This window comes from Oncorhynchus kisutch, linkage group LG28, assembly GCF_002021735.2.
Source record: "Oncorhynchus kisutch isolate 150728-3 linkage group LG28, Okis_V2, whole genome shotgun sequence".
NCBI classification, from domain to species: domain Eukaryota; kingdom Metazoa; phylum Chordata; class Actinopteri; order Salmoniformes; family Salmonidae; genus Oncorhynchus; species Oncorhynchus kisutch.
This window is the reverse complement of record NC_034201.2, coordinates 21,627,058-21,648,577: the sequence shown is the minus strand read 5'-3', so window position 1 is coordinate 21,648,577 and position 21,520 is coordinate 21,627,058. Positions and strand designations below refer to the sequence as shown.

General features: G+C 43.1%; 1 pseudogene; it reads left to right on the top strand.

Moving 5' to 3' along the window:
* LOC109873446 (integrator complex subunit 2-like) overlaps positions 1 to 21,520 on the top strand; it is a 52,316-nt pseudogene that overhangs the window by 23,363 nt on the left and 7,433 nt on the right.

Below are 21,520 nucleotides of genomic sequence, written 5' to 3'. Positions count from 1 at the left end.
GATTTTCCCATGATGTCAAGCAGAGAGGCACTGAGTTTGAAGGAAGGCCTTGAAATACATCCACAGGTACACCTCCAATTGACTTAAATGATGTCAATTAGCCTTTCAGAAGCTTCTAAAGCCATTACATAATTTTCTGGAATTTTCCAAGCTGTTTAAAGGCACAGTCAACTTAGTGTATGTAAACTTCTGACCCATTGGAATTGTGATACAGTGAATTGTAAGGGAAATAATCTGTCTGTAAACAATTGTTGGAAAGATTACTTGTCATGCACAAAGTAGATGTCCTAACCGACTTGCCAAAACTATAGTTTGTTAACAAGACATTTGTGGAGTGGTTGAAAACAAGTTTTAATGACTCCAACCTAAGTGAATGTAAACTTCTGACTTCAACTGTACATAATAATTTGGTGGGAGATTATAATACGTTTTTTAAGTTTCTCAATGGACTGTAAAGGAAATCTACCTACAAACTATCACCCTCATGCACTTAAGGAAATCACACATATTAAGGATTTATTGGAACTCGTGGCTATATGGAGCCTGACCTAATGAGATATACATATACAGTACATCCATTGACTACTATCTTATGTCATTCAGTCAGGTTAGTGTTGATAGGGGACAGAATGCAGTCAAACCATCAAATAATTGCCATACATATTACTCTTATAGAATTTCCACGTGGGTGAGGATATTGGAAATGTAATCAAAGCCTACTGGATGACAACTTGTTTTTAACCTACTACATAACATTGGTACAGCAGGTCCCCTTATTGGATGACACATTCAATTGTGTCTCAAATGTGTATTTAAAGGCTATTCAATTCAATACTCAAACAAAAACAATGTAGGTCAAAAGAGTTCATATTAACAAAGGAAATAGAGGGACTAACAGTACAGATAGATAGCAATAAAAACTCATTAGAGGCACATAATATGGAAAAAGGAAAAACAAAAAGAACTGGAGGAACTTATTCAAAAAACGAATATATTATAAAAAATTAAGTGAACTGGATGGAATATAGGGAAAATGCACCAAATTAAGTTTTAATCTTCCACATATAAATGCTACCAAAAGTAATTTACAGAAACTTATAAATAGAGGGAATGAGTCATCCATGATGAATATTTTTAAAAGAGGAAGCAAAGTACTTTTAAGCACATGTTATCATTTCAGTCTCCTCCATCTCCACTAACTGAAGTTAATTGAAAGGTGTCACGCCTTAGTTCTTTTGTTATGTCTTTGTTTTAGTATGGTCAGGGCGTGAGTTGGGGTGGGTAGTCTATGTTCCTTTTGTTGTGGTTATGTGTTTGGCCTGGTATGGTTTTCAATCAGAGGCAGGTGTTGTTCGTTGTCTCTGATTGAGAATCATACTTAGGTAGCCTTTTCCCACCTGTGTTTTGTGGATGATTATTTTTCCGTGTCAGTGTTTGTTCTACACGGGATTGTTTCGTTCGTTTCATTTATTCACATTGTTATTCTGTATTTCAGTGTTCAGGCAAATAAACATAATGAACATGTACCATCCTGCACATTGGTCCGATATTTCCTACTCCTCCTCAGACGAGGAGGACGACAATCGTTACAGAATCACCCACCAACCAAGGACCAAGCAGCGTGGTATCGGGCAGCAGCGGGTTCTGGCCTCCTGTACATGGGAGGAGATTTTGGACGGAGAGGTACCCTGGGCACAGGCTGGGGAATATCTGGAGGCAGCCAAAGCAGAGCAGCTGCATTTTGAGGAGTTGGCACAGCAGCGCAACAGGGACGAAAGGCAGCCACAAAAATGTATGGGGGAGGCACACGGGGGAGTGTGGCTAAGTCAGGTTGGAGACCTGAGCCAACTCCCTGTGCTTACCGTGGAGAAGCATAGCCTGGTGCACTACATCGCAGCACCTCGTATCGGCCAGGCTAGAGTGGGCATCGAGCCAGGTGCTATGAAGCTGGCTCAGCGCATCTGGTCTCCAGTGCGTCTCCTCGGCCCGGGGTATATGGCACCAGCCCTGCGCACGGTGTCCTGGTTCGCCAGCACAGCCCAGTGCGGTCTGTTCCACCCCGCCACACTGGCCGGGCTACAGTATCCAGCCAGGAAAGGTTGTGCAGGCTCAGTGCTCGAGACCTCCAGTGCGCCTCCACAGTCCGGTCCATCCGGTGCCTCCTCGACGCACCAGGCCTTCGGTGGCAGCCCCACGCACCAGGCTGTCTCTCCGTCTCCTTCCTCCAGGTGCTCCCGCCTGTCCAGCGCTGCCAGAGTCTCCCTCCTGTCCAGCGCTGCCAGAGTCTCCCTCCTGTCCAGCGCTGCCAGAGTCTCCCTCCTGTCCAGCGCTGCCAGAGTCTCCCTCCTGTCCAGCGCTGCCAGAGTCTTCCTCCTGTCCAGCGCTGCCAGAGTCTCCCTCCTGTCCAGCGCTGCCAGAGTCTCCCTCCTGTCCAGCGCTGCCAGAGTCTCCCTCCTGTCAGTCAGGAGCTGCCGGAATCGCCCTTCACTCCGGCGCTGCCGGAATCTCCCGGCCATCAGGCGCTGCCAGAATCTCCCGTCCATCCGGCGCTGCCGGAATCCCCCGTCCATTCGGGGCCCGCTGCTAGGGTCCCCAGTCGGAGGCCGGCCGCTCTAAAGGAACCACGGAGGCGGATAAAGAAGCGGGCAAAGACTATGGTGGAGTGGGGTCCACGTCCCGCGCCAGAGCCGCCACCGTGGACAGACGCCCACCCAGACCCTCCCCTATAGGTTCAGGTTTTGTGGCCAGAGTCCGCACCTTTTGGGGGGGGGGGGGGGTGCTGTCACGTTCTGACCTTAGTTCTTTTGTTATGTCTTTGTTTTAGTATGGTCAGGGCATGAGTTGGGGTGGGTTGTCTATGTTCCTTCTTCTATGTTGTGGTTATGTATTTGGCCTGGTATGGTTTTCAATCAGAGGCAGGTGTTGTACGTTGTCTCTGATTGAGAATCATACTTAGGTAGCCTTTTCCCACCTGTGTTTTGTGGGTGTCAGTGTTTGTTCCACACCGGATTGTTTTGTTCGTTTCCTTTATTCACATTGTTATTTTGTATTTCAGTGTTCAGGCAAATAAACATCATGAACACGTACCAAGCTGCGCATTGGTCCGATATTTCCTACTCCTCCTCAGACGAGGAGGAGGACGACGATCTTTACAAAATTATATATTTTTCTATTAATAGTGTAAAATTAACAGCTGTTTAAAAGGCCAAAATACAGAGGAGTAACTTCTTGACGCACTCAAAGCCTTTAAGTCCGAGAAAACACCAGGGGCCTCGTTTATAAACGTTGCGTAGGCACAAAAGCAGGCGTACGCCACTTTCTAAGCAAACTTTAGGATTTATTTTTAAAAAACTTGACGGGAGAATGTGCAGGTCCTCCACGGACACTTTGACCCATATGTACGCACCTAAACTAGAGAAATGAGAAACTGCTACTCCGATGGCAGAAGGATAAAACTCGAGAAACGCTTTGAAATTGATATCATTGTGTAAAATAGATTGAAATATTACCTCACATATTATATATGAAGAGTTCCCTGGAGTGCACACAAAAAAACACAAACATGATTTAGGATAATATATACAAATGGAGATATCTGTTCTTTCAAAAGAACCCCTCAAATATGTTGTACAGTTTAATCGGGAATCATATTTAATTGGATCTAATTATTAAACAATACTTCCATCTTATGAAATGTATTCTTATAAATAATAAGGTGAACAGTAGGACAAATTACGTGTAAACTGATGTTTTCTATGCCTCAGTCGGGCAGATATGAGTGCAGTTTCATATATTGTTATCATGTTTGTTGAGCAGAACTGTCAATGTGATAATGGCCCTGTCATTGTCAGTTACAATCAGGGCAATCACCACACCTGAGGTGTTACGCAATTGGGTAGTTTTGACAATCAAATGGGTGGGTATAAAAAGGCATGCAATTTACAACCTCTCTCTGACCACAGCAGCCTTGGTGCACCATATCTAAGGAAGTTTCAATCTATTGCTCGCCTGAGGTAGAGTATCTCATTATAAGCTGTAGACCACATTACCTACCTAGAGCATTTTCATATTTTTTCTTTGTAGCTGTTTACATACCATAACAGTCAGAGGCTGGCACTAAGCCATAAGCAAACAAGCAAACACTCACCCAGCTTAAATCTTTTTTTACCACATTTCTATCAGCGTGTTAAATGTGCAACCAGAGGAAAACGAACTCTGGACCACCTATACTCCACACACAGAGACGCATACAAAACTCTCCCTCGCCTCCATTTGGCAAATCTGACCATAATTATATCCTCCTGATTCCTGCTTACAAGGAAAATTAAAGCAGGAAGCACCAGTGACTAGATAAATAAAAAAGTGGTCAGAGGAAGCAGATGCTAAGCTACAGGACTGTTTTGCTAGCACAGACTGGAATATGTTCCTGGATTCCTCCGATGGCATTGAGGATTACACGACATCAGTCATTGGCTTCATCAATAAGTGCATCGAGGACGTCGTCCCCACAGTGACCGTACGTACATACCCCAACGAGAAGCTGCCGCTTTCAAGGAGCGGGACTCTAACCCGGAAGCTTATAAGAAATCCTGCTATGCCCTCAGACAAACCATCAAACAGGCAAAGCTTCAATACAGGACTACGATCGAATCGCACTACGATGCTCGTCCGATGTGGCAGGGCTTGCAAACCATTACAGACTAAAAGGGAAGCACAGCCGAGAGCTGCCCAGTGACACGAGCCTACCAGATGAGCTAAATTACTTCTATGATCGCTTTGAGGCAAATAACACTGAAACATGCATGAGAGCAGCAGCTGTTCCGGAAGACTGTCTGATCACGCTCTCCGCAGTGAGACCTTTGAACAGGTCAACATTCACAAGGCCTCAGGGCCAGACAGATTACCAGGATGTGTACTGCGAGCACACACTGACCAACTGGCAAGTGCCTTCACTGACATTTTCAACCTCTCCCTGTCCGAGTCTGTAATACCAACATGTTTCAAGCAGATCACCATAGTCCCTGTGCCCAAGAACACTAAGGTAACCTGCCTAAATGACTAGCGACCCATAGCACCCACCTCTGTAGCCATGAAGTGCTTTGAAAGTCTGGTCATGGCTCACACCAACACCATCATCCCAGAAACCCGCACAAACAGATCCACAGGTGATGCAATCTTTATTGCACTCCACACTGCCCTTTCACACCTGGACAAAAGGAACACCTATGTGAGAATGCCATTCATTGACTACAGCTCAACGTTCAACACCATAGTGCTCTCAGAGCTCATCACTAGGCTAAGGACCCTGGGACTAAACACCTCCCTCTGCAACTGGATCAAACTTCCTGACGGCCCGCCCCCATGTGGTAAGGGTAGGTAACAACACATCCGCCATGCTGAACCTCAGCACAGGGGCCCCTCAGGGGTGCGTGCTCAGTCCCCTCCTGTACTCCCTGTTCACTCATGACTGCACAGCCAAGCACGACTCCAAAACCATTAAATTTGGTGATGACACAGCAGTGGTAGACCTGATCACCGACAATGACAAGACAGACTATAGGGAGGAGGTCAAAGACCTGGCCGTGTGGTGCCAGGACAACAACCTCTCTCTCAACGTGATCTAGACAAAAGAGATGATTGTGGACTACAGGAAAAAGAGGACTGAGCACGCCCCCATTCTCATCAATGGGGCTGCAGTGGAGCAGGTTGAGCGCTTCAAGTTCCTTGGTGTCCACATCACCAACAAACTAACATGGTCCAAGCACACTAAGACGGTCGTGAAGAGGGCACCTATTCCCCTATAAGCATTTGGCATGGGTCCTCAGATCCTCAAAAGGTTCTACAGCTGCACCATCGAGAGCATCCTGGTTGGTATGGCAATTGCTCGGCCTCCGACCGCAAGGCACTGCAGAGGGTAGTGCGAACGGCCCAGTACATCACTGGGGCCTAGCATCCTGCCATCCAGGACTTCTATTACCAGGCAGTGTCAGAGGAAGGCCCTAAAATATGTTGAATACTCCAGCCACCCTAGTCATAGATTGTTCTCTCTGCTACCGCACGGCAAGCGGTAGTGCTTCAAGTCTAGGTCCAAAAGGCTTCTATACAGCCTCTACCCCCAAACCATAAGACTACTGAAAATCTAGTCAAATGGCTACCCAGACTATTTGCAGTGCCCCCTCACCCTCTCTTTACACCACTGCTGCTCTCTGTTGTCATCTATGCATAGTCACTTTTATAATTCTACCTACATATTACCTGAACTAATCCGGTGCCCCCGCACATTGACTCTGTATCGGTACTCCCCTGTATATAGTCTTACTATTTTTATTTTACTGCTGCTTTTTGTTATCCGTATTTCTTTGAGACTATTGTTGGTCATGGGCTTGTAAGTAAGAATTTCACTGTAAGGTTGTTGTATTTGGCGCATGTGACTAATAAAATTTGATTTGAAAGTTAGCTATAGTAACCCCAAGTGTAAAATTGTAAATAATGGCTACTTCTCAGTAACTGTCAAGAGGAGTAAAACAGGGTTGTCCTCTATCGTCATATCTATTTATTATGACCATTTGACATGTTGGCTATTAAAATCAGAGCCAACAATAATATCTTGGTGCTTGAAATCTAGGGCTTAAAAACAAAGATGCCATTGTACGCTGACAATTCATGTTTTCTTTTAAATCCACAATTTGGATCCCTGCACCCCCATCATTTCTCTTAGCTCTCTGGATTACAACCAAACTATGATAAGTGTGCCATATCACGTACTGGATCACTACACAATTTTACTTTTACATTACCTTTCAGTTTACCAATAAAATGATCTAATGGTGAAGTGAACATAATCAGTATTCATATCCCAAAATAAATAAACGCACTGTCAGCAGCCCGAGTACTTTGAGGTTGCTCTAAAGCGGAAAGGTGGAATAAACGAGTCAGGAGCAGGTTCTTAATCTGCTAGGACTGGGGAACCCCCCCCCCGCAGCCAGTGAAAGTGCAGGGCGCCAAATTCAAAACAACAAAAATCTCATAATTAAAATTCCTCAAGCATACAAGCATTTTACACCATTTAAAAGATAAAAGTCTTGTTAATCCAGCCACAGTGTCTGATTTCAAAAAGGATTTACAGCGAAAGCACCACAAATGATTATGTTAGGTCACCACCAAGCCACAGAAAAACACAGCCATTTTTCCAGCCAAAGAGAGGAGTCACAAAAAGCAGAAATAGAGATAAAATTTATCACTAACCTTTGATGATCTTCATCAGATGACAGTCATAGGACTTCATGTTACACAATACATGTATGTTTTGTTTGATAAAGTTCATATACAGTGGGGAGAACAAGTATTTGATACACTGCCGATGTTGCAGGTTTTCCTACTTACACAGCATGTATAGGTCTAATTTTTATCACAGGTACACTTCAACTGTGAGAGACGGAATCTATAACAAAAATCCAGAAAATCACATTGTATGATTTTTAAGTAATTCATTTGCATTTTATTGCGTCCGGACGTCGGACGAAAAGTTTAAAAAGTTCCGTTACAGCCCGTAGAAACATGCCAAACTAAGTATGGATTCAATCTTTAGGATGTTTTTAACATAAAACTTCATTAACTTCTTGACGCTACCCATCCCGAGATCATTTTCGTCAGCAATCGCTGAATAGCATAGTGCAACAATAAAATAATATTACTAAGAAATATTCATATTCATGAAATCACAAGTGCAATATTGCAAAACACAGTTTAGCCTTTTGTTATTCCACCTGTCGTCTGAAATCTTGAAATGATGCTTTACAGCGAAAGCAATCCAAGCGTTTGTGTAAGTTTATCGATAGCATAACATAACATTATGTACACTAAGCATTAAGTAGCTAGTCACGAAAATCAGAAAAGCAATCAAATGAATCGTTTACCTTTGATCTTCGGATGTTTTCACTCACGAGACTTCCAGTTACACAACAAATGTTCCTTTTGTTCCATGAAGATAATTTTTATACCCAAAATACCTCTTTGTTTGTCACGTTATGTTCAGAAATCCACAGGAAAGAGCGGTCACGACAACACAGACGTATATTCCAAATAATATCCATAATGTCCACAGAAACATGTCAAACGTTTTTTATAATCAATCCTCAGGTTGTTTTTAAAATATACATTCGATAATATATCAAACGCGTGTGTAGGTTTTTCAAAAACACCGGGAGAAACAATGGCCGCTTTACTCTGTAGCGCAAAACTCACTCTGAGAGCCCCCACCTATCCACTTACGCAATGTGATCTTTCACGCTAATTTTTCAAAATAAAAGCCTGAAACTATGTCTAAAGACTGTTGACACCTTAGGGAAGCCATAGACAAAGGAATCTGGTTGATATCCCTTTAAATGGAGGATAGGCATGCTTAGGAACAGAGAGGTTTCAAAATAAGAGGCACTTCCTGATTGGATTTTCCTCAGGTTTTCACCTGCAATATTAGTTCTGTTATACTCACAGACAATATTTTTTTTTACAGTTTTCTATCCTAATATGACAATTATATGCATATTCTAGTTTCTGGGGCTGAGAAATATGCAGTTTCAAATGGGTACCTTTTTTTGCCAAAAACTAAAATACTGCCCCCTACACGCAAAAGGTTCATGTTCCAACCGGACAATTCCTTTGTCTGTACAAATGAAGTGGAATGTAGCTACCTTTCACGTGAGCGAGACCGAGGCTGTGGCACTCTGCCAGACAACTCACTCAAAGATCTCTTATGAGCCCCTCCTTTAGAGTAGAATCTTCAAAACAGTGTGTAAATACTGTTGACATCTAGTGGAAGCCTTGGGAAGTGAAACATAACTAATATCCCACGGTATCTTCAATGGGGGCTGAGTGGAAAAACTACAAACCTCAGATTTCCCACTTCCTGGTTGGATTTTTTTCTCCGGTTTTTGCCTGCCATATGAGTTCTGTTATACTCACAGACATCAATCAAACAGTTATGGAAACTTCAGTGTGTTTTCTATCCAAATATACTAATTCTATGCATATTCTAGCTTTTACGACTGAGTAGCAGGCAGCTTAATTTGGGCACGTTTTTCATCCAAGCTACCCAATACTGCCCCCTACCCCAAAGAAGTTAATTAAACAAAGTTCTCTATTGAGGTATTCCTCTCTTCTTAAACACTCCAACACAATCAAGGATGATCTCCCAAGGAAAACATGTCTTCTTTACAGGAACAAGGAACATAAGGGGATTATCTTTAAACTATAATGTAAATCATGGGTGTGTCACCGCTTAACGATCCGTCCATGGAGAGCTCACTTTGGGTGGTGGTCCGGATCCGTGGTGGCCATTCCCAAGAGGTAGTTCTTCTCCCTTCCGAAAGGTACGTCCTCTCCGTAGGAGAAGCAAACACTTTTCTTTCTCCCGTCTCTTTTGTAGGGGAAAGAGAATAGCTCATTAGTACAGTTACTGTGTTGCTTAATTACCTCTGATCACCTTGACTCACATGCAGAGCTGGGCTACTGTCTGTGGCAGCAGCCTGCCCTCTGGTGTTCCGGTCCTGAGGGGGAGGTATGTGGATGGACCACCAGAGGGCAGGCTGCTCCCACCGACAGTAGCCCAGCTTCTCCAAAGGAGAGGACGTACCTTGCGTAATCTACGACAACCAAGATGTACTCGTGTCCTCTGGAGGATTTCAGGAGGGGTCCCACGAGGTCCATAGCTATGCGTTCGAAGGGAGTATATATAATGGGGAGAGGAACCAAAGGATTATGCAGGTGTGGCCGTGGGGCCGTACGCTGACATTGATCACACGTCCAACAATACCTGGCCACATCTCGGGTGACACGGGGCCAATAGAACCTCTGCATGATTTGTTGAGCATTTTGTCCCGTGCCAGGTGTCCTCCTAGGATGTGGGAATCGACTAGCTGTAGGACAGTATCCCTTTATGGTCTAGTCACCATTAGTAATTCCTGTTCTTCCCCCCCTCGTTGCATGACCCAATACGAGAGGCCCCGCATGATTGCATAGTAGGGAAGAGAGAGCTCACCTGAAGGTTGATCACCTTCACCTTCCTCATTGCATCCCATATGTCTGGGTCTCTATGCTGAGAGGTTCTGAACTATGCCTTTAATTCTTGGGGCAGGTCGACCTCGGTAGAGTGGTGTGGAGGTTGTTCCCCATCCCCGTCGTGGGAGCCACTCTGATGATTAAAAAGAAAAAGGTTTTGAGATTTTCTTTTAACTATATAATCTTTAATGCTATAATTAGGACTGGTGGACTTATGTCACACATGCAGCTAACAAAAATATATGGAAATGTCAAGCTCTATCCAAAATTACAACCAACTGATTGCAGTATTACCTCAATTGGAGGAGGAAAGTGGAAGGGGGAGAATGTAAGGAACTTCTCTGCATTAAAGACCAAAATTGTTTAAAAAAATATTGTGATGAATAAAAGAAGTATACTAGTTGCATTTAAGGACCAGAAAATGGACAGCTGCAAAATATAAAATATCGTTCGGAAGAGATTTTTGCTGTGTTTATGAACTGATGCACAAAACAATGCCGGATTCATCACTTTACATTTAACTTATTATACAAAATTCTTGCAACGAATAGAATGTTATCTACAGTGCATTCGGAAAGTTTTCAGACCCCTTGACTATTTCCACATTTTGTTACATTACAGCCTGTTTCTAAAATTGATTAAATAGTATTTTCCCCTCATCAATCTACACACAATACCCCATAATGATAAAGCAATAACAGTATTTCTTTTGTGCAAATTTATGGTGTAAAAAACTGTTAATATTTTACTTAAGTATTCAGCCCCTTTACTCAGTATTTTGTTGAAGCACCTTTTGGCAGAGATTACACCTGTTTGTTTTGGATGGGGAGCGTCGCTGCACAGCTATTTTCAGGTCTCTCCAGAGAGTTTCTATCGGGTTCAAATCTGGGCTCTGGATGGGCTACTCAACGACTTTCAGAGACTTGACCCGAAGCCACTCCTTCGACCAAGTCTGACGTACTGAGTGCTCTGGCGCAGCTTTTCATCAAGGGTCTATGTACTTTGCTTCGTTCATCTTTTCCTTGATCCTGACTAGTCTCCCAGTCCCTGCCGCTGAAAAACGTCCCCACCACATGATGCTGCCACCAGCATGCTTCACTGTAGGGATGGTGCCAGATTTCCTCCAGATGTGACACTTGGCATTCAGGCCAAAGAGTTCAATCTTGGTTTCATCAGACCAGATAATCTGGTTTCTCATGGTCAGAGTCCTGTTAGGTGCCTTTTGGCTGCAGCAATGGTTGTCCTTCTGGAAAGTTCTCCCATCTCCAAAGAGGAACTCTGTAGCTCTGTCAGAGTGACCATCATTTTCTTGGTCACCTCCTGACCAAGGCCCTTCTCCCCAGATTGCTCAGTTTGGCCGTGCGGTTTTGGTGGTTCGAGACTAATTCCATTTAAGAATGATGGAGACAACTGCATTCTCGGGGACCTTCAATGCTGCCAACATTTTTTGGTACCCTTCCCCAGATCTGTGCCCCGACACAATCCTGTCTCGGAGCTCTATGGACAGTTCCTTCGACCTCATGGCTTGGTTTTTATTCTGACATACACTGTCAACTGTGGGACCTTATATATATTTAGACAATTGTGTGCCTTTCCAAATCAATTGAATTTACCACAGGTGGACTCCAATCAAGTTGTTGAAACATCTCAAGGATGATTAATAGAAACAGAATGTACCTGAGCTCAATTTTGAATCTCATAGCAAAGGGTCTGAATACAAAATGTGTAAAAGCCAGTCTGAATACTTTCTGAATGCACTGTATATGGGGGATACAACCATCCTAGCTCAGGCAGATTTTTCTGTGAACAGACAATCATTATATCACTTGTCTTGGTACTGCCCATATGTAGCTTGTTTTTGGTTGGTTTTTCAGGAATGGCTGAAAATATCATAACATTTATCTAAAGCTAGCTCTGCAAATAGCACTGCTGGGTGACTTGAAAAGCCATACTCAATCTGTCAATAAAATAACAATACTCTTGGTCATCTTTCATTTTTTAATTCTGGAGAAACTATGAGATTAGAAAGCTTCAAAACTTTTTAAACATCACAGCACAGTTGAAACATATATGGCAAGTTGCAGCGACGAGACAAGATCGTAATTGGGTATGACAGAAAAGGGGGGGGGGGGGGGTAATAAAAACAGTATATTTTTTTAAAGAGCCCACAATCTATGTTACTTGCTTACTTTAATCCGGTAAAACACAATTTTCAATAGGTTGTCACTCAACTAATTAAACCTAATATCTCGCAAGCCATGTTAGCGTTTTAATGCTAAAGGTGCCGAGGAGATGTGGTCAGCTTGCAAGCTGGGCACAGTGTGCTGTTTGACAAGGCTGTATTACTTGGAGTTGTTTGGCGTGCAAAATGACTTGGAGATCAATGACTGTCCAAACAGTTACATCCAGTTAGACACTAAAGGGGATGACGAATCAGTTGTGACAGAAGATGAGGTCTTTTTGGAAACTAGTTTGAATGTAATATGAGCAAAATACATTTCTAGAACAAACTTTTGTGAACTGGCGGTTCATAAAGATTGAATATGTTTTCTGACCAATGCATGCTACATTTGGATCCGTTTGGGGTCTGCGGAACAATGCACTTGTATTTTAAACATTTTAATTGGTGACCGATGTGTATCGGTGAATCGTTACATCCCTATAATATACACATTAATGCTGTTGTACTCCACCTTGTCTCCTATAGGACTGGATCTACAGGCAGCTGTGTGAGACGTCCAGTCCTCTCCACACCCAGCTGCTACCCCTCATCAATGTCTACATCAACTCCATCCTCACCCCGGGCCTCCAAGGCCAACCCCAAGGCCGCCAACCCCAAGGCCACCAATCACCGAGCAGGAGGTCCTCACCGTCTAGCAGGGCTCAGATGGGGTGAGTGTTGTCACTGCATAAACACATCACAAATACACAGTAACCAAAGGGTTAACTATGCTGTAAATGTCTCAATTTATTAATTGAATCAGTACAGATTGATATATTTGTTTTCAATTGAATTGGAGGTCAAAACCCATTTCATCAATGGCTAATAATTAGAAAAACTTGTAGGGTTGCAGAATTCCAGTACATTTCCCCAAATTCCTTGGTTTTCCAGAAATCCTGTTTAGAAGATTCCAGAATTCCTGATTCCGTGACTCTTCCACCTGGGAATTTTGGGTAACTTACTGGAATTTTGCATCCCTAGAGTCACGTCAACCTAGCCTAATTAATAGCCCCCAGATAGTATGTCCTTGTATGTACATATGTACATACATACATACATATATACACTAAGTTGACTGTGCCTTTTTCAACAGCTTGGAAAATTCCAGAAAATTATTTAGAAGCTTCTGATAGGCTAATTGACATAATTTGAGTCAATTGGAGGTGTACCTGTGGATGTATTTCAAGACCTACCTTCAAACTCAGTGCCTCTTTGCTTGACATCATGGGAAAATCCAAAGAAATCAGCCAAGACCTCAGAAAACAATTTGTAGACCTCCACATGTCTGGTTCATCGTTGGGAGCAATTTCCAGACGCCTGAAGGTACCACGTTCATCTGTACAAACAATAGTATGCAAGTATAAACACCATGGGACCACACAGCCGTCATACCGCTCAGGAAGGAGATGCGTTCTATCGTGCAAAAAGTTTGACCCAAGTTAAACAATTTAAAGGCAATGCTACCAAATACGAATTGAGTGTATGTACATTTCTGACCCACTGGGAATATGATGAAATAAAAGCTGAAATAAATCATTCTCTCTACTATTATTCTGACATTTCACATTCTTAAAATAAAGTGGTGATCCTAACTGACCTAAGAAAGGGAATTTTTAGGAAAACTGAGTTTAAATGTATTTGGTTAAGGGGTATGTAAACTTCCGACTTCAACTGTTTTCTGTGTGTGTGTATATATATTTGCGTGTGTGTGTGCATATCTCTCTATCCTTTCCTCTGCATGCTGTAAAATGTTGATAACTAATGGGTTGTAAAAGTTTTTTACACAATTGCTGAGTGTTGCACATTTGAAAAGCAGGCAGTGACATTAAACCACCATGTAAAGACGTTTTCAACATCAAATAATAGTTGGTCAGTTTCAATTAATCCTGTCATTCATTATGTTTGGAGGCCATTGGGAGTAAATTGCCTTCAATATCATTAAGGTCTCCCCGAGCTATTGGGCTGTCAGCAGCCACTGACTGATATGATATTTAATGATGTCATACATCAGCCATGCCGTATAGATGTCCCGTCATCCACTTGATTATTTTATTCCGCCTTGGTCGCCCTAGAAGGAGAGGCCATTTGTTGCTAGTGGTCCATTGGCCCTGCAGTGTAGAACACTGGGGTGACCTGCCCCTGACCTCTACTCTTCTCTTTTTCTCCCTCTTCTCTCAGGTCTTGTTCTCTCCATCACTATCCGTCTCTCTCTCTGGCAGGTTGAGGGTGGTCGAGGGGTGCGTTCCAGATACAGCATCACCACACAGCTCCTCATCCTCTACTATATTCTGTCCTATGAAGAGGCTCTACTGGCCAATACTAAACAACTTGGTACGTATCCTGCTGTACAGTGTCTCCTCCTGGCTATGTACCATAGTGTATGCTACTCCTGAACTCCATTCATTCAGCCACACTTGGCTTCTCTCCGAGTCACCCTGTTGCTGCTTATTCTTCTCCTCCTCTTTCATTGTTTTCTCCTCCATTGAAGTTGGTATGCTGTGTTTGAGAAGGTCAGAGAGAGAAAGTGTGTCGTGGAGCCAAGAGAAAGACGGGTTTTGTCCTTTGTTGTTTAAGCTACTAGGAGACTCTTTATTGCTTTGGGGGTTTCCTTCCCCCAGCTAGGCTTTCTCTCAGGAGAGGTGTTACCTAGGGCTGTTGTGGTGATCATATTACTGCTACACCAGCAGTCATGGGTCATGACTGCAGTAAAATAATCTCCTCTTATGCACTAATGGCCTGGTACTCAGGGCTCTATAGTACCTCTAACTACTCTGACATCAATGCAAGTGCAATCAAAAATCACATCAAACACTTATCAAAAGAGTATTGTGCTTTTTAAACTCACCTCACTGTGTTTGATCAATTTGAAGAAAGAAGTTCAACAATGGGTTAAAACTGAGTGGAAACATGGTCATTGTAGATGTTGTTTCAAAGCCTGTTTCAAACAATGAAATGGACCGTGCTTTCTAAGGTGAAGATGATTCATTCAAAGCACCCATACACATATTAGAGCTTATGTATACGCTTAGACCTATATATAAGCCCAAGCCTGAAAAAACAAAACTCAATTAAAATGATTATTGTGTGGTTATACAATACATTGCCTACCGCATATTACGCACGGCAGAAAACATTAAAACTGATTTAAGATATATTTATATTTATTATGGATCCCTATTCTCTTCCTGGGGTCCAGCTAAATTAAGGCAGTTTATACAATTTTAAAAACATTACAATACATTCACAGATTTTAGAACACATTGTGTGCCCTCAGGCCCCTAATTCATCACTAACACACATCTACAGTACTAAATCCATGTGTATGTTATTGGGTGTATATTGTGTGTCTGAACCTATGTTTGAGTTGCTTCACAGTCCCCGCTGTTCCATAAGATGTATTTTTACCAAATATGCCTGGCCTGGCTGCAACTATTATAATTTACTGCTGTTTCACACAGTATGTACGTCCAAGAAAGGTAAAAAAAATATATAATACAAGCAACCAAAAAAAGATAAATGTAGCATTTTTGACCAGAAGAGGCACCTTTTGTGGAAGTACATGCCGGGTTTAACGGCAGTAAATGACAATAGTTGCATGCAGCTTGAATGGTAGCTTTCTGGGCGGAGAGGAGATCTAGTCATATTCCACGCCTCCTTTTCCCAGATAATGGTTCAAAGCCTTACTCAGCACACAGATCATTCAACTGTATCATTTGTAACTTTAACTGTAAAGTGCCATTTATTATATATTTTTTTACCTGATATATGTGGAGTTTTTTTTCTGGATGTGCCACTGAAACAAGTGGCTGTTTTTAGAAAAGGAGGAGAGGGAGAAAGAGGAAGGGACAGAGGGAGAAGGCCCAGAGGTGACGGTCTCCTGTATTACAGTAGACACAGAAAGAGGAATACAGAGAAAGAGAGGAGGGCTCCTACACTGCAGCAGAACTGAGGCTTGATGCTGCTCAGTGGAGGCTGGGATGCAAGCAGTGCTTTTATATCATGGTGATATTAACAGCCTCTGTTAGGGAGGTTGACCTTTTTAAGTGTATGACTCCACTGCAGAACAGTGAGGGGTTGACTAGCTCTCTTTCCTTTCTACCCACGCCATCTGTTCCCTCCATCCATGTTGATGTGAATTAACTGGACAAATGAAAGCCTCACCATTGACCTATGCTATATCACCTTCAAGCTGTTATCTGGTTTCAGATCAGTGGAGTGGAAAGAAAGAGAGACATCCTAGTTCAGGATTATAAAATCCATTGAAAGTGCTTTTTATTCAAGGACTAGGTTTGATTTCTGTCCGGGAAACCAACCCTAAATGTACTGTATTAAGATTCCAGTCATGTCTCCCACTAAATACTCTTATCACCCTCTCTCCCCAGCCTTCCAGAAGGTTCTGTCCAGTGGTCCTAGACTGATGAGGATGCTGGACCACCTGACCCTGCTGTCATCTGGAGACCTGATCCCCTACGCTGAGGCTCTGATGGATAACATGGGGCTCCTGCTGGGCCCTGGGGTACCCCGACGCATCCCCCAGACCCTAAACAAGCTCTGGATGGTCCTCAACACCGTCATGCCCCTCAGGTCAGCACGATAAAGTTAGGGTTATGGGAAGGGCTGGCTCAATGGATAGTACAACCAGTGATGGGCCCAATTCTTGAGAGTAAATGTCAATTACATAATTTTTTTTACATCCTAAATGAATGCCATCTGGATAGGACTTCAGTCTCTCTGTGAAGTGATCCTAGTTAATTAATGAATCAGGGCTACTGGTAGGTCAGCTCTTCTGGCCTTCAGCCTCTGTGTGTTCATTGGTGGTGATAAGGGGATTGACTCTCACTGACCCATTGTCCCCAGGAGCACAGAGCCACAGTCAGCAGGAGCAGGCAGGCAGACCAATTCATACCCACAAGCTAAGCTGCTATGTAACCAGGACAGCTCAGGACAGGATAAAGGGAGGGGTCTCTACAGGGTTTGGGTTTAATGGATCGTTTTTTTCCCTCCTCCCCTCTGTACTCATCTGCGGTGGTATTGAATGGTGCGGAGGGAGGAAGGAGTGATGAAGCAGGGAGTGGTGGTGTTGGAGTGTCAGCCTCAGAGGAACCATTGATTAATGTCAGCTAGTCAGTGTTCCCTACTGCAGACAAGACTTTTGGTGTAGAAGAACTGTTGGTTACAGCTGATTCTCTGTGAAAGTACAATGTGTCCTTGGTTTAATGGCACCCTTTGAGTTTTCAATGGGAAACTGAAAGATATTGCAAGCAATTGGATGGATATGATTATCACAAAATACATCTGCAACAGGCATGGCTAGTAGTAACTAAATAATACATAAAAATAAACAAACTATCTTATTTTCATGCATAGAAAATGTAAATGAGAAATTGGACAGGTTCAGGTTGCACTGTTGCAATGTGTCTCAAAACATTTTCTGTCGACTGAACATGCTCCTGCTTTCTGTTCCTGAATGAGTGTTGTAACTGGGTCATGTTCAGTTGGCCACAGCATAGCAAAACATTCTGTCCCTGTGTTAGCCAGGCTGTGGGTGATGATGGTGAATGCGCTGCAGCCCTCAGTGAAGATGCTTAGGCAGCAGAGGTACACTCAGAACCTGATGGTGGACCCCCTCATCGTGCTGTGCAGTGACCAGAGAGTCTACAGGTAGAGTATTACTTGGCTACCTTTCCTACTGCACCTGTTGCTTTGCTTACTATTTTGCATTAGATCACTATATTTAAGAATGTTGTACAATGAAAAGTGTTAAAAAGGACATTTTTATCAAGTATTTAGTTTAGGTATTTTTCTCAGGACAAAACAATGCTTACTGAGCCTGGAATATGTTTGACATTAATCAGATAATGAAGTATACATATAATATGTGCGTAATTTCACTAAGTGGGCAATTCCACGGTAAGAGTGATGCTGAGACTCAAATGTATGTACTCAAATGTACTTCAAAATGTATGTAAAACTAAAGCCAATGATTGCAAAATTAAACAAACCATACAACTCTATGCACAGGGACAAGGAATGTGTTTTTGTCCATTTTTCCGTGGACATGGTTAAAAGTAGTCCTTGTTTGAGTTGAAAAATCTGAGTCTCCGCATCACTCTGTTATAGTGGAATTGCCCATGCCTAAAATTGAACATATCTATTGTGTGTTATTTCACCACAAAATATTTTTTTTGTACATGTGAGTAAATAAACTGTTTGTCCCCAGGTGTCCCCCCCTGATGGACATTGTCCTCCACGTGCTGACCAGCTACCTGCTGGCCTCCAAGGCCTACCTCAACTTCCACCTAAAGGAGACCACAGACTTTGACCCTCTCTAACCAGGGCCTAGGACAGGCTGGACAGCCAGAGGTCACCAGAGAAGAGCTTAAGAACGCCCTGCTGGCTGCACAGGTAACACACAGGGACAGATACACACACTCATACATGTGCACACACACACAGTGTATAGTATGTCAGTAATTTTAGTTGTAAGTAGAATCCCACATGGTGTGTGTCTTGTGCTTCTTTCTGCCTCCAGGACAGTGCAGCAGTCCAGATCCTGCTGGAGGTGTGTCTGCCCACCTCAGAGGAGCAGCAGGGGCCCCTAAGGACCGTGGCCAGGTGCGATGCTGGGAGCCTGCTGAGGAGGATGAGGGGCTACTCAGTGACCTACGGTGCAGTGTCACATCTGCTGTCTGCTGTACCAGATGTTCATTGCTGACCCCAACATCGCCAAGCTGGTGCACTTCCAGGTAAACCCTTTTACTACGTAGAAGAGATGTTCTTGCCAAATTCTAATCTCAAATTCTAGCCCTTTTGTCGATAAGGCTCCGAGAGCTGAAAGGATCATGTTTATATGATCACATGTCAAGGCAGCATTTAGTCATAACAAACAGCATAACCAAATGGTATCTTCCATAAGATTATAAGTGTGCCACAGAAGTGCTGTTGTCAGTGATCTGTGCCTGAGTGGTGAGAGGGGAATCAATTGCCTGCAGCCTGAATGACTGCAGCAGTCCCAGTAGTAGGACGCTGCCATATGTTTCACTTCATCAACCCAATCCTGCCTCTCTGTCGCAGTAATCCTGCATGCCTGGATCCATGCTGTGCACACAAATTGCTGTGTGTGTGTTTACATCACAAGAGAGAAGAACCTCAGTCAAAGGCAAAACTAAAGCCTGTCGCATGCTTCCCAAACATTTAGCGCATATATTATGATTACATTTTTATGTTTTTGTTAGTTTATTTTTTTCCGGCTGTTCGACATTTTGTTCTTGAGGCAACTCTAAGTTGGGTAGCCGAAGTCTACGCCCCTTTGTCTGTGATTTGGTCAACAGTACTACTCCTAGTAGGAGTGGGAACTATGGACGGGATTCTTCAATTAAGTGTTTATCACTCAACAAGAGATGACTTGTTTTCATGCTAGTTTTTTTCACTTGAGAAATATTGCATATTGAATATTACATCTTAGTTAGATGTAAAATTGCACGACTAAGACCTAATTACAGATTTCTTGATTTATTTTGGATGAATTCAGACTATTTTGAGTAAGTGTGTTAGGTTAGGTTAGGTTGCTACGGCATCTCAAGAGGAACAAACAGTAATATTGCTTTTTTGTTTTTCAGACAAAGGTCTTTATAAGGTAGTGCAAGGCACAAATGTTCGCTTCACCGAGTTCTGCTTTTCACTTGAATTTCTTTCTCTTTTTGTCTCCTCTCATTTTCTCTCTCAGGGTTGCCCTCAAGCTTTACTACCTCTGACTGTGGTAGGCATTCCCTCCATCCATATCTGCCTGGACTTCATCCCAGAGCTGTCTGGCCCAGCCCCAGCTGAGGAAACAGGCATCCAAACCCACAACCCTGAGCTACATTAGCCCTGTGTCTTTTTCAGGGTTTTCTACTGAACAACAATATAAAGGCAACATGTAAAGTGTTGGTCCCATGTTTCATGAGCTGATATTAAAGATCACAGAAATGTTCTGTGCGCACAGAAAGCTTATTTCTCTAAAATGTTGGCCACAAATTAGTTAACGGTGCCTTTGGAAAGTATTCAGACCCCTTGACTTTTTCCACGTTTTGTTAGGTTACAGCCAAAAATTATTATTTTTCTCCCTCAACAATCTGCACACAATACCCCATAATGACGAAGCAAAAACAGTTTTTTATTTATTTATGGAAATATCACATTTACATAAGTATTCAGACCCTTTGCTCAAGCTTTGCACACCTGTATTTGGGGAGTTTCTCCCATTCTTCTCTGCAAATCCTCTCAAGCGCTGTCAGGTTGGAAGGGGAGTGTTGCTGCACAGCTATTTTCAGGTCTCTCCAGAGATGTTCGATCGGATTCAAGTCCAGGCTCTAGCTGGGCCACTAAAGGACATTCAGAGACTTGTCCCTAAGCCACTCCTGTGTTGTCTTGGCTGTGTGCTTAGGGTCATTGTCCTGTTGGAAGGTGAACCTTCGCCCCAGTCTGAGGTCCTGAGCGCTCTGGAGCAGGTTTTCATTAAGGATTTCTCTGTACTTTGCTCTGTTCATCTTTCCCTCGATCCTGACTAGTCTCCCAGTCCCTGCCGCTGAAAAACATGCTCACAGCATGATGCTGCCACCACCATGCTTCACCGTAGGAATGGTGCCAGGTTTCCTCTAGACTTGACACCTGGCATTCAGGACAAAGAGTTCAATCTTCGTTTTGTTGGAATTGGCTAAACTTTGAACATTTGAGATATTAAATAGATGATAGAGACGAAACCTTGAATAGAAAGAGTATGTAAAAAAAAGCCAGAAGGCTTTGGAATGTGTTTGATGGAGGAGAGGAGAGTGATGTGTTGATATAGGGAAGACAGATGGATATCTGTGGATTAGGTGAAGGAGGGGTTGAGGTCAGGAGGTGAGGGTTGAGGTCAGTTCCCCTTAAGGGAATAATCAGGGTTAGTGTCTGGTTACCTTCTTTCTTTTGGGCATAAACTAAGGATGGAGAGAGGGAGTGTCTTAGGTAGGATGTATATAACTGTGATGTCTGAAATGTTTTGCTGTCTAATTACAGCTGTACAGAACCTTTAGGAATAATTAAACTTGGTTGAAGCTTCTCTAGTGTCCGTGAGTTATTTAATCTGAAAAATAAGAACAGTTTCATCAGACCAGAGAATCTGTTTCTCATGTTCTGGGAGTCTTTAGGTGCCTTTTGGCAAACTCCAAGTGGGCTGTCATGTGCCTTTTACTGAGGAGTGGCTTCCGTCTGGCCACTCTACCA